The 15,763-nt window shown below is 46.1% G+C and overlaps 1 long non-coding RNA gene across 1 annotated transcript; it reads right to left on the reverse strand.

The window, feature by feature from the left end:
- Positions 1 to 1,699: 1,699 nt before the first annotated feature.
- On the reverse strand, positions 1,700 to 14,549 carry LOC144584053 (uncharacterized). Its single transcript, XR_013538063.1, has 2 exons — positions 9,382 to 14,549; positions 1,700 to 9,257 (listed from the first exon to the last, which is right to left on the reverse strand). It is a non-coding gene; the product is annotated as an uncharacterized LOC144584053 (long non-coding RNA).
- Positions 14,550 to 15,763: the final 1,214 nt, after the last annotated feature.

The raw sequence follows: 15,763 nt of genomic DNA on the forward strand, positions 1-15,763 counted from the left end.
GATAAGGGTTCCATTTTCCAAAACTTCCAGTAATATCTTCTTTCTCATCTTGGCCCGACTTCCCACTTACTTGTTAAAGGTTTGCTCGAAGGCACCATGAATTATGCATCAAGTGTGGTGGCTTGTTTGTTTGCTTGTTCATTCTTTCTATAGTTGGACTACGAGGACAGTGCCAATGAGAAATGGCCGGTCTGCCTGGCCAGCTGCTCATTGTGAGCCTCCGGGGAAGCCGTCTGACTCTTTGACCCCCCCAAAACGAGTCTGCTTCTATGATCCAAACCAAACGACTGCCCTTGTTTATGCTTTGATCTTGGGCCTTAATGGCTATCGCTCACTAAGGAAATTTTCAGTTGAGAGTCTTCCATCTCTGTTGTTTTCTCATTACTGTCTGTCATTTTCCTATTGCTGTCCTTCATAGTTAGACAGCGCTTAGGCATCAGAGAATCCTGGACGGTCACTCATCATCAAGGTGGTGTAACAGGAAATGACAAAACAATTGCACAGAATGAAGCGAATCAACTGGTGGAGAGCTTAGAAATTCTAGAACTCCAGAACTAGAAGGGATGTCTCGAAGGATCAGGTCCAACCCCGGTCAAGGACATACTGTTGGTAATCAAACACCCAGCCTCTTGCTCCTCAACATGCCCAGTTCCTTCAGTCTTTTCTCCTGGGACTGGGTTCGAGTCCCTGATCCTCCTTTTTGCCCTTCTTTGAACCTCTTCCAGTTTTTTGGCATCCTTCTGGAAGTGTGGTGTCCACATCTGGACACAGTGCTCTAGATGAAGCTTAACAAGTGCTGAATAGCAGGGAACGATATCTACTCAATCAGCTGTTTATGCAAAGCAATTTTGTGGACAAAGAGATGTAGATTTTGCTCCTGAAGGGGTACGCTTAGGGGAGATGGATGATATAGTAGCTCATAAGGCGATAACAGACCTTCTGCCCCCGTCTTCTCAAACTCTGTGGGCAATCTCCAGGCTCCTTTGGGATGTCCAGTGATAAGATCAGCAACTCCGTTTAGTTCAATAATTCAACAGACCATTAAATTTTAATTCTGTCCTGCCGCAGTCATCGGGGAGAGCCAGGAGTCCCATTTATTCATTAATCTGAACATTATTATTGGTTTTAATTAAACACACAACCATCTCTTTATTGCGAAGGGAGCTGGAGGCCCTGTTTCTCCACCGCTGCGTTTTGAGGAATGAAGCAATTGTAGCTAAACCAAAACCGTGATTCATTTTGTAGCCATGAAGAAGAAATGGAGAAGAGGGGGGGGACACAGAAGACGTTGCTGAGGGAAAATCAGTGGGGACAATTCTCTCCAGTTCCCCTTCCATTTCGTATTTCAATAATCATCGGTTTAATCACCCTGAAGTTTGAGCCTTGGGGGGAAAAAAGGTTTTGCACAAATTTTGCATTTTGTGCAAAAATTATGCACACTGAAGTTTCATTTAATCCACACATTTCTTTTTGTTTCCTGAAATCTGACATTAAACCAAAATACAAGGGGGGAAAAGGTATCTGTTTTTGAAGGATGCACTTATGATGTGCAAAAGAGATATCTCAGAAATGTAAGTGTTGCTCCTAAAATTATCTCACTTGGTTTTTGTTGAAACCGGCTAATACAGCTCCCTTTCTGAAAATTTGCCAAAGACAAATTTTCACCTAGAGTAAAATTTTGTCAAGTTCAATGCATCTGTTTTTGTTTTTTCTGACTTATTCACAAACATCCCCAATTGAGGATGTAAGCTTTTATGGTCCACAGCCCTCTTTGTTAAAGACAACTGGAAAGCCGTCCTGAAAAGCTTATTCTCTTCCCCAAAATATATTCAGCCTGAGGGTAACCATAGGACTGTTCATCATTTTGGCTGCAGCACGCTAAAACAGCTCTACCTCCCTTTGAACATATGCTGTTGCTGTTTTAAACTACTGCTTCCATAAATCCCCTTCCATGGTTTTTAATTGATTAATTACTGAGGATCCCATTCTGAGTTGCATGCAAGCTGACACTGGTTGCTCAGTGTTGCCAGAACAATTTCATTTTAGGCTGCAGCCTGCCCTCTGGTGGCCGCTAACACAGTTGTTGGCCTTCTCTTCTCCAAACTGGCTGAGCAAGCCTAAAACGTCTTATTGTGCAAGGCAGAGCTGGAAGGGATCCTGTAGATCATCTAGTCCAGCCCCTCTCAAGGAGGCACAGTGAGGAATCAAACTCCCAACCTCTGGCTCTACAGCCAGATGCCTCAACCACTGAACTCGGGATGACGATCCGGGAGGCTGAACGGTTGGATTTTGCAGCTGGTAAGGAGTGAGGTATCTCAGGAAAGGCACTCACAGGGCATACTTGTTGTACAGGAGAGGGCTGGCAATGGGAATGGAGCTTTACAGAAAAAGAGTATCTAGAGGCAACTGCCTCTTTCTTCCAGCTTGTATCGTTACAAAGATAAAACTGTCCAAACAGCCTTTAAAACTTTAAAAACATTGCCTTCAAAAAGAAACCAACTAGCCAGGGCTGGGGTAAGGTACACTGAAGACCAGAAATGGGGAAAGTTAGAGGTGTTTGTTTATTTTTAACTACACCTCCCAGAAGACATTGCCTAGTATGAGTCCTGGGACTGCAAGACAAGAAATTTTGGGAGACATTGCTGAGATAAAAAGCCCACACTTTTTCTCATCTCAATCGAGCCCTTAAGCGGTGTCGGACTTAAGAGGGCCCATAACCTATAAACGAAATGTGTACAATGTAATATGGAAAATACTGTATAGCTATCCACGAAGCTTTAAAAATAATAATTTATTTATCTAGATGGCAGGGTGTTAAGTTATTGAGCTTATGCATAAATCTGGTGCTGTGACATATGTGTCTGTGTGTAAATGAATGTGTACACACAAACAACAGGCATGGACATACATATAGTCATAAAATTCTCAGCCCCAAATTAGAAGCACTTTCCCACATTTTGCTCATACCTCAAAGCACATCATTATGTGCTTTCTGATTCTGGATGGCGCGGGCAAGTCTACAGACCCGATTCCAAATTCCGTCCTGTAAGTGATGCACGAGCGGAATGACCGATGATTACCTTATTCAAATCAAGAACCCGCGGCCGGCTCCCATAAAACCTTACCGAAGGCGGGTTCCCACCAGGGCCCAGGCCAAGTTTATGAGACGCAAAGAGGGAAAAACCTTAACAAGTGGGATCTGGTTTCTTAGAAATAACAGATCGTCCAAGTAAGGAGCAAGGAGAACGTCAGTCTGTCTCTCTCCCTCTCTCCCTCCGTATAATGGCGACAGATAAGATCAACCCACGGCTGATGTTCCCAGGGAGGCCTAGACGGCTGCGGCCAGAGGCACTGAAAATAAATTATTAAAAGCCAAGACAAATTAAGTGCAGCAGTTTGGAAAAAGAAAGAAAAAAAATAGTCTGAAAGACTCCTCCCTCCCTGTTATAGGCCTGTCTTATCTTAAGGAGAATAAATGAACACTTTGGGGCGATGAGGCAGTGCTCTTACTACCACCACTACCCCCAAATATAGGGGTCACTGAAAGAGAAAAAGAGCTATCTGCCTTGGCATGGAAATTAAGAAAGCTAGGCAAGAGATGGGAATCTTCCTCGGGTGAAAAGATCGGGGCCCAGGCCATGTTGATGAATTCTGTTGGTGCAACAGATTTTCTGTCTCTGGGACGAGCTTGTGCAAGACTGGAAATGTGAAAGAGAGAGAGAGAGAGAGAGAGACTGTTGGAGGGAGAGAAATGGTTATGTGATCGCTCTTAGGTAAATGGAAGATGTTGATCAGATTGGGGTCAATCTGCCGTAAGTCAGAAGCAACTTGGAGTCACCTACAGACAATGGATTTCAAGGATCGCCCTTACCTAATGGCACGGCAGGTATCAGAAGCCCCGGACCGCCGGCAGCTGAAATTTCGGTCAGGATAAGTTCCCTTCCAGCAGGCAGACGGTGAAACAAATAAGTCTCGAGAAGGGTCTGTCCGCACCCATCTTTCCTAAACTTCAGCAGAGATGACAAACGAGCGATGATCTCATTGAGATGGAACGGAGCATCCGAGACACATCTTAGTGCTTGGTTGATTTTTTTTTAAACCAACCCAGATCCTTTCTGTTTTTTGCCGAGATTGTCCCACCCAATGTGTATATTTCGTCTTTCATCTCCCGGGCCTTCTTGACAGCTTGTTTATTGTGTCACCCTTTGGTTTAATGAATGCCTCTCGAGTGATGTTGAACATCAAAGGGTACAGGCAGCTTGGGATTCCTTCTCCAATCGCTCTGTTCCTCCACCCAAGATCCATGTTGGATGTTGGGGGTCACCAAGCTCTGAAAGCATGAGATGCTGCAACTAGGCTGCAGAAGCTAAGACCATCCCATTGAGCAACAGGCATGGATGGGAAGCCACTGAATAGCCCTAAATGGAGTTTCCACGGAAAGATATCAGCCTTAATCCAATCATTAGTTCCTGCTCCGGTTGGTTGGTTATGTGCCATCAAACTGGAAGTGACTTAGAACAGCCCTAATAGGGTTTTTAAGGTAAGTGAGATACTTAAGGACTGGTTTTACCCATTCCACTCTTGCAGTGAGTACCTGTGGTTGAGCAGGGATTTGAACTCAGGCCCCATCAGTCCTAGTTCGCCACTCTATCCACTGCACCACACTGGGCAGCAGCTACAGTAACACTCATCAGATTGATTCCCCAGTGATGAACCAAGAACTTTATAAACTGTATTGAGTCCATGGGTCTACTCAGCTGGGAGTAGCAAATGGATTTAAACCTCCCTTATATTTCTTAGGAATAATATTCAGTAAGAACTGCGATCGAACAAGACCAGCCTGTCTGTTCGGGCAACAGATTTGGTGCCTTTTAGATTTTGGTGCCCTAAGGCAAAGCCCGGATTGTCCTGTACGAGTGACGTCCTGGATTATCAGATGCCCTTCCGGATCCTCCAGTCAAGTATTCAACTTTGAGGAGTTCTTTTACATCAGCCAGTCCTCTGATAGACGCCAGAGCAGGATTTGTGCTGCGGGATTGTATTTTGCTGGACACGCTCCGTCCCTGCTGATGGAAGCCAATTTGTGATTCACCAATTTCTCCCTAAGCAAATACAGGATGACTCCCCCCCCCCACAATTCTCCATGTGCACCTCCCATGTAATCAGTGTTTGTTTATGGCGTCTCTTTCATCTCGGGCCCCTGGCTTTTGATTTCCTTATGGCCATCAAAGGCTGATTTCCTCTTTGCCTTTTGTCAGCTAAATGGACTGTAACAGAGACACTCAAACAAAGGAAATCAGCCACATCCTGCTTGATTTTCAGGTCTCCCGTAATTTATCATTGTAGAGGATCCGACAGGATTTTCTAGCCCGTATCTTATTCTCTCTCTGCCATTGCAGAAGGGGAAGGAAAAGCTTGTCCCTTTTTAACTCCACAAAATGCAGAAGTTACTTGCCTGGCTTCCATCAGATCAGGGCAGTTAACACAAGCGCGGACTTCCCATCTGACAGTGGTGTCAAAGGCTCAACTCTAGTAGGGAGTAGCCATTGGATTTAGGTCTTGGTCTAAATCTCCCAGAATTCCCCTGCTAGTACATGCCATGGAATTCTGGGAGTTGTAGTAAAAAAAATGACCAACACTTGTGCTGCTGAATGACAACCCTGACTTCAAGTTTTGTGTGAACTTTGCAACAACATTCAACTTTAGGAAATGAATGTGTCTGTAGGAAAACAGGGAAAGCTCAACTCTGGGGAATGAATACATTTGTAGGAAAACAAGGAACGCTCAGCTCTGGGGAATAAATACATCTACAGGGGAACAGGGAAAGCCCAGTTCTGGGAAATAAATATATATGTGGGAAAACAGCGAAAGCTCAAGTTTCAGAAATGAATACATCTGAAGGAAAACAGAGAAAATGGGTGTAGGAAAACAGGGAAAGCTCAACTCTGGGGAATGGATTTATCTGTAGGGAAACAGGGAAAGCTCATTGTTCTGTGACCTTCTGAGAAACATCTGCTTGGCTGCTGGTGAGGAGCAATGGCTAGATGACAAGGATCTTTGGCCTAATCTAGAAAATCTTGTCTTTAGTATATTTCAGGGTTTTTTTTAAAAAAAAAAACCATGTGGTTTGGAAGGAGAATTTCTTCAGTACTTTCTACAACTTCCTCTTGTTTTCTAATAACATGTTCTAACTCAGTCCTGGAGGCAGGCGAGAGCCACAGAGAAGAGCCGACGCTGCCGTCCTCAGTCTGTCTGCTCAGAGCGAGTATCATCAATATCCTTGTGGCCGTGGCCTTGTTTTTTTCATTAATGTGCTTTAGCAATTTCCGGACAGACAATGGGAATGTGTGGCCCTTATCAGCTTAGAAGACCAGAGGAGAGAAAAGACAAGACGTCCAAGTTTGGAGAGTTTGCTTTAAAAATAAAATAAAATAAATACAAATCTTTTTCAGTACAAACCTAGGTTAGTCCATTCCAGAAAAACCTCAAGGATAGTTTTGGGCCTGAGAACTATTCGCGGAATATTGGACTGATCATCTGTTTCCAGGATAAGGTCACGGCGTTAGACGTTTTCAGGGGAAACAGCAAAACGTTTCGGGGTACCTGAAAAGAGGAACGTATTTTATCGTCTTGAACTTCTCTGTTTTGCAGTTAACTTCTGCAATCTGTGAAAGCGGAAGGCAAATAAAACCCATTAGTCTTGATGGCACCGTAGACGGCAAATTGATTCTATCAGAAGTGCTCATAGATTACAAGCCGTTTGAGGACATCCACTGTAGTCGTAAATGAGGGGTGTGGTACTAGAAGCCCTGGGGCCAAATTGAGCCCTCTGGGAGCCCAGTCTTCTTTAGCATTTCCCAGGTGGTGACACTTCTTGCAATACCATCATTTTGCTGCTTTCCCAAATGGTTTCTTCCATTCTAAGGGGCTGAACTTTAGGAAGGCTTCGTTACCAGCCCTGAAAGATTTATCCTAAAATATCCTTGATTGAAACCTCTTGATTCCTCTCCATGCCCTCTCTGGAACTTCTCTGGGATTGAATTTGGTCCTTTGATTAAAACAACATTCATCTTAGAAATTCAGGTACGGATCTGCTTACCTTACGCAACAGGATTCCGGACTCGGACATAGGGAGGCTAATTTGATATACAGACAGCCAGCATATAGCCATCGCTTCTCACCAGCAGCCTATGCTGGCTGGCTGTATATAAAATTAGCCTCCCCATGTCTGAGTCCAGAATCCTGTTGCGTAATGTAAGCAGATCCATAAGTTTCCATCTCTTCCTTGGCAGTGAATAAAAATCCCCTGAGATGATCCGTTGAACATACATGCATGCCTTTCCCCCAAGAATCATGGCAGGTGTCTTTACTGGCAAGAAACGGCCCACAGCTTATGAATGTGCTCACATTGCGCAACAGGATTTCAGCCATATAGATAGTTACCGCAGATGAAAGACATTGTGGTTAGGATTAGGGTTCAGGAGTCCTGGGTTCAAATCCCTTGCTTGGATCACGGAAATGCACTTGTCATTTGTACAGAAAATCTCCCCACTTGTTTTGGACTCCAAATCCCAGCTGGCCTGCCCAACGTTTCAGGCAGATGGGAGTTGTAGCCCAATGCCATCAGAAGGGTGGCCAGTTCCTTACCCTTGCTATAATAAAGTGCAGGGGGGAAACCCAAACAAAGTCACAACAGGTATTAATTTATTCAGCAGTTATTGAAGTTTTAGAAATATATTAATAACATTCGGGAAACATGTACGTAGAGGCGCTAGTCTCCCTTTGAACGACAGAGGGCACTTGTGTGTTTTCAAATCGACTGCGGGCTGACCGAGGAAAGGAAATCAAATACTAAAAATACCATCTTGCTTCCAAACACCTGGAAAACCCACTCAGAGCGAGGACATGGCTCAGGGGTAGTTCAATACCTGACTTCTCCAGGTAGGTCTGAGGGTGGGGGGGGGGGGAAGGCTCAGGTTGAAACCCCCAGAGAGAGACACCGCCTGTCAAAACAAGACAATGCACGGGTAGGTGAGCCAACCGACTGAGCCAATATAAAGCAGGTAGTATTAAACTAGTCCCTGTGTTCTTTCCAATACTGAATACTTACACATTTCTCTGAAGTCACTTGGGTTAAAAATCAGCCACTGGCTTGATCGGAGGCTTACTAAGGGCAGCAGGCCAGGCAAAGTGGCCCCAGCCATCTCTCTTCATTGGCTTAGAGCACAGTACAGTCCATTCCATCACAGGTACCCGTTGGCCATGGAAAAGGTCAAAGAAAGAGCTTTACAGTTTGGGGCTAGGCCAGCGGGTCGCAAAGTGCTTGTAAAAGCTAGCCCAGAATCCCCCAGCCAGCATCCTGGCCTCTGTAGACCACACAAATAACGCTTCCAGTTTGGGCTATCAGCAGAGAGGCCACCATCCAGTTCTGCTTTTCTAAACTCCAAAGAGAGGGTCAGTCAAGATTTGCAAGATGCTGTGGCATGCTAGCAGCTGAGTCCTCAGGCGTCGGGGTTTGCTTTGTGCCGCAAATCCGTGCGAATTTTAAACGGCATGACCTTTTCGCCCACACCTCCACAGACTTCTGCACATTATGGGGAGATCATCCAGACTGAAGAACAATGAAGATAGACTGCTTAGTTAGCCTACCTGCCATGGAGTTACTCAAGATGATGAGACATTTTGTAGAAGGGCGGCGGGAGGGGGGGAGGTGAGAACTATCTTATGTAGGCAAACTACACATCATTCCAAGCTGAAACCACATTAGTGTCCTAGAGACATCATTCAGGCGGAGCTTCCTGTCTGAACCATCAGCATTGCAAACGACACCCATTGTCTACCTTGCCGTGTGCAATATCAGAACAAAGCCAGCGGGTTTGCAAGCTACGGGAGGCGAGGAAAGCTCGAGCAGCGACAATCAGACACTGTCAGCACTTAAAGAATCCCCATTGCTAACGAAACACGACCTGTATTGAACACCATAGCTAAGATTTATGATTCTGAAAGCAGTTTTTAAAATGCAATTTTTAAAATTTAGGGGGGTTAACACTACAAGGATGCTTAAAATTAATACTTAAAAATGTTCTTAGTCTTCCTGTGTTGAGTCTTATTCCAAAATTTGGTGCGCGAGCAGGTACTTGTTCAAAGCTTGGCCGTCCGTTCTCTTGGGAAACATTTCATTTAAATTGGGAAGAAAGAATAATACCACATCTCTGTCGATGCTTCCTGCAGGCCCGTTTGATCTCCAAATTTTTGAACTGGAAAAGAATTGACAGAAAAAAGAGAAAAATTAGCTCAGCTTTTTCCTCTCTTTTTCCCTTTTTAATTTTTTTTAACTGTTTACTTTAGGCACAACAGAACAAGCGTTTGGCTGGGACTCACATTTTGCGGGGGCTTTAAAGAGAATAATTAGAGTGTCTTCCATGGCTAATTAAGTTCTCCGGTGAATGAAAACAAATTTCTTGGAATGAATGTCAGCCGGGTTGAGGTTTGCGCAAAAAGTTAAAAGAGACAGGAGTTTTTTGAGCTTCTCGTACCCATGTTCCCTGAGGGAACTTTCTCTCTCTCTCTCTCTCTCTCTCTCTCTCTCTCTCTCTCATCTTGCTTTGCCACTTCCAGCTCAAGGAAAGGGGAAAATAAGGTGATCAGGTAGCCTGTGACTGCTCCTGGAGTCTCCTCAGGTGCCACCAGGGCTTGAAGGATGATGGAGCAACAATAAAAACCAGCCACAGCAGTGACACAGAGGGTGCCAAACCACAAAGAGCATTTTTGAGTGAGTCCAGAGGCGATGAGGTTGGTTCCACCACACCCACGATATCTAGAGGAGAAATAACAATAGTACAGTATTGTTATTTGGTTATTATCTGTCCCCTCCTTCTGTCGTAAATGGCTCTTCTCATCCCCATTTCTGCTTTAAAACTGCGAGGTCCACCAGGCTGCGGCTGGAAACAGTATTAACTAGAATGAAGAGAGAGCCATAGAAATAGTACATAGACTAATAACAAATCACCAAACAAAGCAAGCTAATTTGCATGCTGCCAGAAATAAAAGGTCTACTGTGACATTCAGATGCTTTTAATAGTTAAGGATTTTCCTCTGCTAACCACACGCTGTCTCTAAGGTCTGTTTTTAGACTGAGAGATTATGACTGGCCCAAAGTCACCCATGACTGAGTGGGCCTTTGAAGCCAGGTTTTCTGAGTTTGAATCCAATACACCAGCTGCCAGGTTGCTTTTAACTCATTAACTTGATTGCTTTTTAAAAATTCTAGGCTCTCTGCTTCTGACCATTTTTCCCGTTTGCAATCCGCATGGGGTGACATTTTCACCTGCCGTGTAAAAACAATCCTTTTAAAAAGGATTCTGTGATAGGTGAGGGTGTTGAGGTGTCATTGTGTGTGTGTGTTTAGATCTTCTTTTCAGTGCTAGCCTACTGTCATGCTTGATCCCCACCGAAAACGTGTAATACAAGTAGACGGGAAAACACCAGCCCAGCTCAGAGTTGGCACAGAAGGGGGGAAACTGCCAGGAATCAGCAAAAAGGAAGACGTGATCTCACCCAGAGCAGAGAGGAGCTGCTGGATTTATACTTGTTTGCTCACTGATTTGCAAACTCTTAATTATTATTAGGGGGCGATGGAGCCAACTTTATTATGCCACAGAGGATAGGAGAAGTCCCCAACAGTAAACCATTGACTTCAGTCCCATTGCGGGCATTGCCAGGCGTTAGCTCATACAGAGCCCCAGACGAAGGGAGATGTTGAGATTGGGTGCAAGCCCCATGCGGGGGGGGGGTACCTCACAACCTCAGTTTACCTTTCTATTTATAGTCTGCTCCCGGGGAGATCTTTTACTAGAGAGTGAAGAAAACTCCAGGGCTCGGGTAGTTTACTTACATCGATGTAGATGTCATGTCCCGGCTGAGTCGAAATGGGTGCAGCCAGAGACAGAGTGCCTGGCACTGCTCAGGAAAAGTTCCCTGGAATACAGCTCCCATAATCCCCTTGCTAGGACATCACTGAACAGGAGATCTTGTCGAGAGGAAGGAGCTGCAGACCCCCCAAGTTAAGTTCAGATCTGATCTTGTCACTTTGCCAGAGGGCTGGTTTGGCTGCAATGGTATCCAACATGATCTATGGACTCTTAAATTCCAGGAATCCCCAGGAATGGCATTGCGTGGAAGGCATAGTGGTAAGATCAAACGGAGAGGAGATCACTTCCAATAATGGTGTCTGCCGTGTCATGCAATGAGCCAAAAGCCAGTACTCATGGTCTCTCTCTCTCTCTCTCTCTCTGTAGAATAAATCTGCTTTAGAAATAAAATCTAGTCCGAACTTTACAGGAGGTGTCCAAGGTCCTGAACCCTTGTCTTCCACATAGCCCTCCACCTTTGACTCTGAACTTTGCAGGAGCAGTCACAACTCCAAGAAGGCCCAAGACCACTGCAAAACCTGAGTCTTCAGCTACCTGCTGAGTCCGGAAACACTTTGCAGCCCAAGGAACAATATGATTTTAAAAGTCTTGGTGACTTTAGATATGATCCACTGGCCGCCATATGTCTGGAGACAGGTCGCAGCTCAATGGTGGAGCAACTGCTCTATGTATGGGAACTTCGGAGTTCATTTCCCAGTGCCTCCAGTTCAAAGAGGTGTCCTGGGTGCAAATGGATGGGAAAGTCCCTCATCTGTTGAAGTGTTGAGGTCCGCAACTAGTGTGAACCTCTTTTAACTAAGGGCTGAATTCGATCTCGGAGCGTCTTTTTGGGGAACAAAGGTGAAAAGGTGGGACTCAACCTGTGGCCAGTAAACCTGCAAAGTTATCAAAATGTAGGGGGCAAGGTCATCTGGATAACCCATGATGTCAGATTCAGCCCCACGATGGAAGTTACCCACCCCTTGCACAGGTTATATTTGGGCTAGATGGATCAGCACTATGATCAGATATAATACAAGCCTTTATGTTTTTGTGATTCAGCACAATCAGAATTTAAACATCTGGAACCTGGATTCTTTTGAGGGATGGGGGGGATACCCGAGTACAGACAAGAGCAGAAACCAGACTCCCCATCGTACATTTCCAGCTGATCTTAGGTACCTTTCATCCCGGCGTGCTCTCTCTCTCCTGATCCCTCCTTCATGGACAATTTTTTTTTCTTTTAAAGTCCAAGTGAGTGTTGATCTTTCTTCGCTGTCTTTGAGGGCTAACGAGGAGAAATATGAGCGGTGCCAAGAATAATTGAACAACAGGAAGGTGTGTGTCTGTTCGCAGAGGGGTGCACGCCGTACGGATGGGTCCAAGGGAGGTGAGGGGAACAAAGAAGCTTTACCACTAAGGGAGAAGAAGGCTCAAAGCTTCGTTGTTTGGAAAGCGCAACCAGGAGACTTTGCTTACCTCCTCCATCAGCCTCCTCTGGAGGGTTTATGCGCCGAAACACAATGCTCTCAACATGTAAGGCCAACTCTCCTGAATCCGCCCGCCGCCCCCCATCACCCTGTGTGGTAAACCCGACTGAACGTCTGGTTGGAAAAAGCCACCCAGAACGTACGTGTGGGCCGTCAGGCTTCCTAAGGCCTCCTGGGGGGATTTGTGTCCTTCATGGCGGGAGTAAACAACCCGTCATGCTTTCCAGGTGGGCCGCTGAGAGTCATAAGACCGGACCAGTGAAGAAGGACCTAGTTGGGAAAACAAGAAATTGGATCAATGAGGAGAAACGTTGGCCTACAAGCATGCTACTTTATTTATGCCCCAGTCCAACTTCACAGTGGTTGGGCCAGGGTCTCCCACTGAATTTCCTTGCCAAGTAGAGATTTGGACCCAGGTCTTTGGAGTTATTAGGTATTAATATTAATCTGAGAGCTACGGAGGTGGAAGGGATCCTATAAATCATCAAGTCTTCCTTGTCAAGGAGGCCCACTGGGGAATCGAACTCCCAACCTCTAGCTCCACAGAGAGAGACCTAAACCAGTAGTGTCCAACCTTGGCCCTCCAGATGTTCTTGGACTTCAACTCCCAGAAATCCTGGCCAGCAGAGGTGGTGGTGAAGGCTTCTGGGAGCTGTAGTCTAAGAACATCTGGAAGGCCAAGGTTGGACACCACTGACTAAACCAACGAGCTTTCCAGAATGGTCAGTCAAGGCTTTAACCACTACACCAACCTTTCTGTCCTGAGATCAGGACTTCACTCGGGAAGACAAACAGTGAGGACTAGCCTCCTAATCGCTAGACCAGGGGTTCCCAGATGTTCTTGGACGAAAACTCCCTGAAGCCATCACCACGAGCAGGGCTGGTCAGCATTTCTGAGAGAGGTAGTCTAAGAACATCTGGGTAACCCAAGGTTGGGAAGCAGCCCTAGACTATTTTGGTGGGTCATCATCACTTAAGAACACGAAACATGGGCAGCTGCTATGGCCGAGGGGGTCTAGGCCTTCGCTTTTGTGTGAATGCATCTTTACCTGCATTCCATCACCGTCATCGAGAAAGTGAGATACAGAGAGAAAGGAGCACTTTTCTCTCTTCCTTCTGTTTTCACAAACTCCGAGCCCCGGCTATTAATCGCTCCATCTCACATTCCACTCGTCCCTGATGACATTTCCACAGAGGCGTGGGGATTAAATTAATTTGTGTAAACATTAACTCATCCCAGGGCAGACAGAGAGACGGGGGAGGGGGACCTTGCCGATCATCATCCTCGGAGCCAGGCTGGGAGAGCAACAGGCCGAGATGCCTACCAGGTCTGACAGATGGGCACCCTTGAATGTCTGCTCCAGAAACGGGCTCTCTGCCACCCTCTCCCTTCAACACCCCTCGTGTGTCTCTTCCCCAAGTTGCAATGGATAAAACCTTGAGAGAACACGGGAGAAGACCGAGGGATGGGGCAGACTCCAAAAATGGTATTTTTTTAAGACTACAACATCCATCACCCCCCTGGCAGTCATACTAGCTGGCATGGGTCCATTAAAAGTCCCAAAGAATAAAGGCACCCCACTAAGCCCAGACCAGACCACTACCTAGTCCATCTTCCTATCTCCTACAGTGGTCGGCCACGTACCCCGAAGAATCCTTGAGATCTTCCACTGGGATGCAGGAGATGGAGTGAAGGGACACAGCTATCATGGGTCCTTCTCTTCTCCATGAACTGTTATCTGCTCACTGTAGGGAAATGAACCCTTTTCTTCTTTCTCTAGTGATGTCTCAGAGTGAGTTATTGAGACTGTAAGTGCCAGTTGAGGATGTGGAAAAAGGGGGAGGGGCTAATCCCAGAAATATGAACCAGAATCCCAGAAATTCTGTTCTGTCCATCTCTGCACTTCCACTGCACGGCTAGAGGAATATAAACAAAATTCAAAACTCTGCAACATATCCCCCCTAAATATTCGTTGGGTTGGGTTGGGTTATCTACCAAACGTTGGGGGGCTCCTCACCTTTCTTGATTGCTCATGGATGGTGTCATTTCAGCTACTTCAGGTTCTATTCAGAGAATGAGTTTATTCTTCACAGAGCTCAGAACTAGTTACTTTGGTGGACTTCAAGTCCCAGAATCCTCTACGAAGGATGTTCGTTGGCCATGCTCTTTAGAGCAGTGGTTCCTGACCTTTGGCCTCCAGATCTTCTTGGACTTCAACTCCCAGAAATCCTGGCCCAAAGAGGTGGTGGTGACGGCTTCTGGGAGTTGTAGTCCAAGACCATCTGGAGGCCCAAGGTTGGGGACCACGGCTTTAGAGGATTCTGGGATTCATGGTATAAAAAAGGAACTCTCTCAGTCTGTAGCTATTCCTGCGTTGGTTTTTTGCCATGCAAAAACATGTCCTTCTGCCTTTACGGTGCAGATTTTTTGGCACAAACAGCAGTTCAAACAGTGAAGTCGTTACCGTTCAGCCCTTTGGTCCCCTGAAAGCGGCGATGTGCAAATAAACAGGACATTCGCCGCCCGTTTTCTCTGCAGCCACAAACACGCCTTCCCACAGCGCCGCACAGAAGAGGCACTTGTTCTAAGCTTAATGAGCTACAGAAGGGGAAAACACAGTCCGTTGGAGGCTACTTAATCTCGCCTCCCTCAGGACTCCACTTTCCCATAATGAGGACCGTCACCACAGAACCAGCGGTGGCCACAGCGCGGACGGGTGGGCAAGGGGGGGACCAACCCATCATAAGCGCCTCCATTTCCCTGTGGCCTGACTTGACACGGATTCTGAAAAGGGAGGTAGCCACAAGAGTACGGAGGAAGACCAGGCAAGAGCTGTAGACAAAATGGCTGCTTCCCAGCCTCCACCATGATGCTTTCTTGACATCTTAACCTCTCTAGGTTGCTTCCGTGGATGAGATTCACCTCCTTCCCCCCCCACAACCCAAAACTAGCTTCTGGTTCTTCCGCAACTCACATCAGTGGTTCCCGACCTTGGCTCTTCAGATGTTCTTGGACTACAACTCCCAGAAATCCTGACCAGCCCAGCTGGCAGTGAAGGCCTCTGGGAGTTTTGAGTCCAACAGACTCAGGTTGGGAACCAAGGCTCTACAAAATCCTACAAAATCCTGCTTTTACCTTAACCCTATACTTCATTTTGGTGGGAAGGAGTGATGAAAACAGATGACCCTCTCTACTGTTTGGCCTGCCCTGCCCGGTGCCGAGTTCAGATCCATCCACCACGGTCACACAGCCCAACAACTGCCTTAGGTGCCGGTGAAGGAGAAAAGCAGGACAGAAAAATCAATTGACCCACCAACGAACCAACCAGATTATTGCCAAGTCAAGATAGACTTTAATGGAGT

Source organism: Pogona vitticeps, chromosome 7 (assembly GCF_051106095.1).
Source record: "Pogona vitticeps strain Pit_001003342236 chromosome 7, PviZW2.1, whole genome shotgun sequence".
Lineage (NCBI taxonomy): Eukaryota > Metazoa > Chordata > Lepidosauria > Squamata > Agamidae > Pogona > Pogona vitticeps.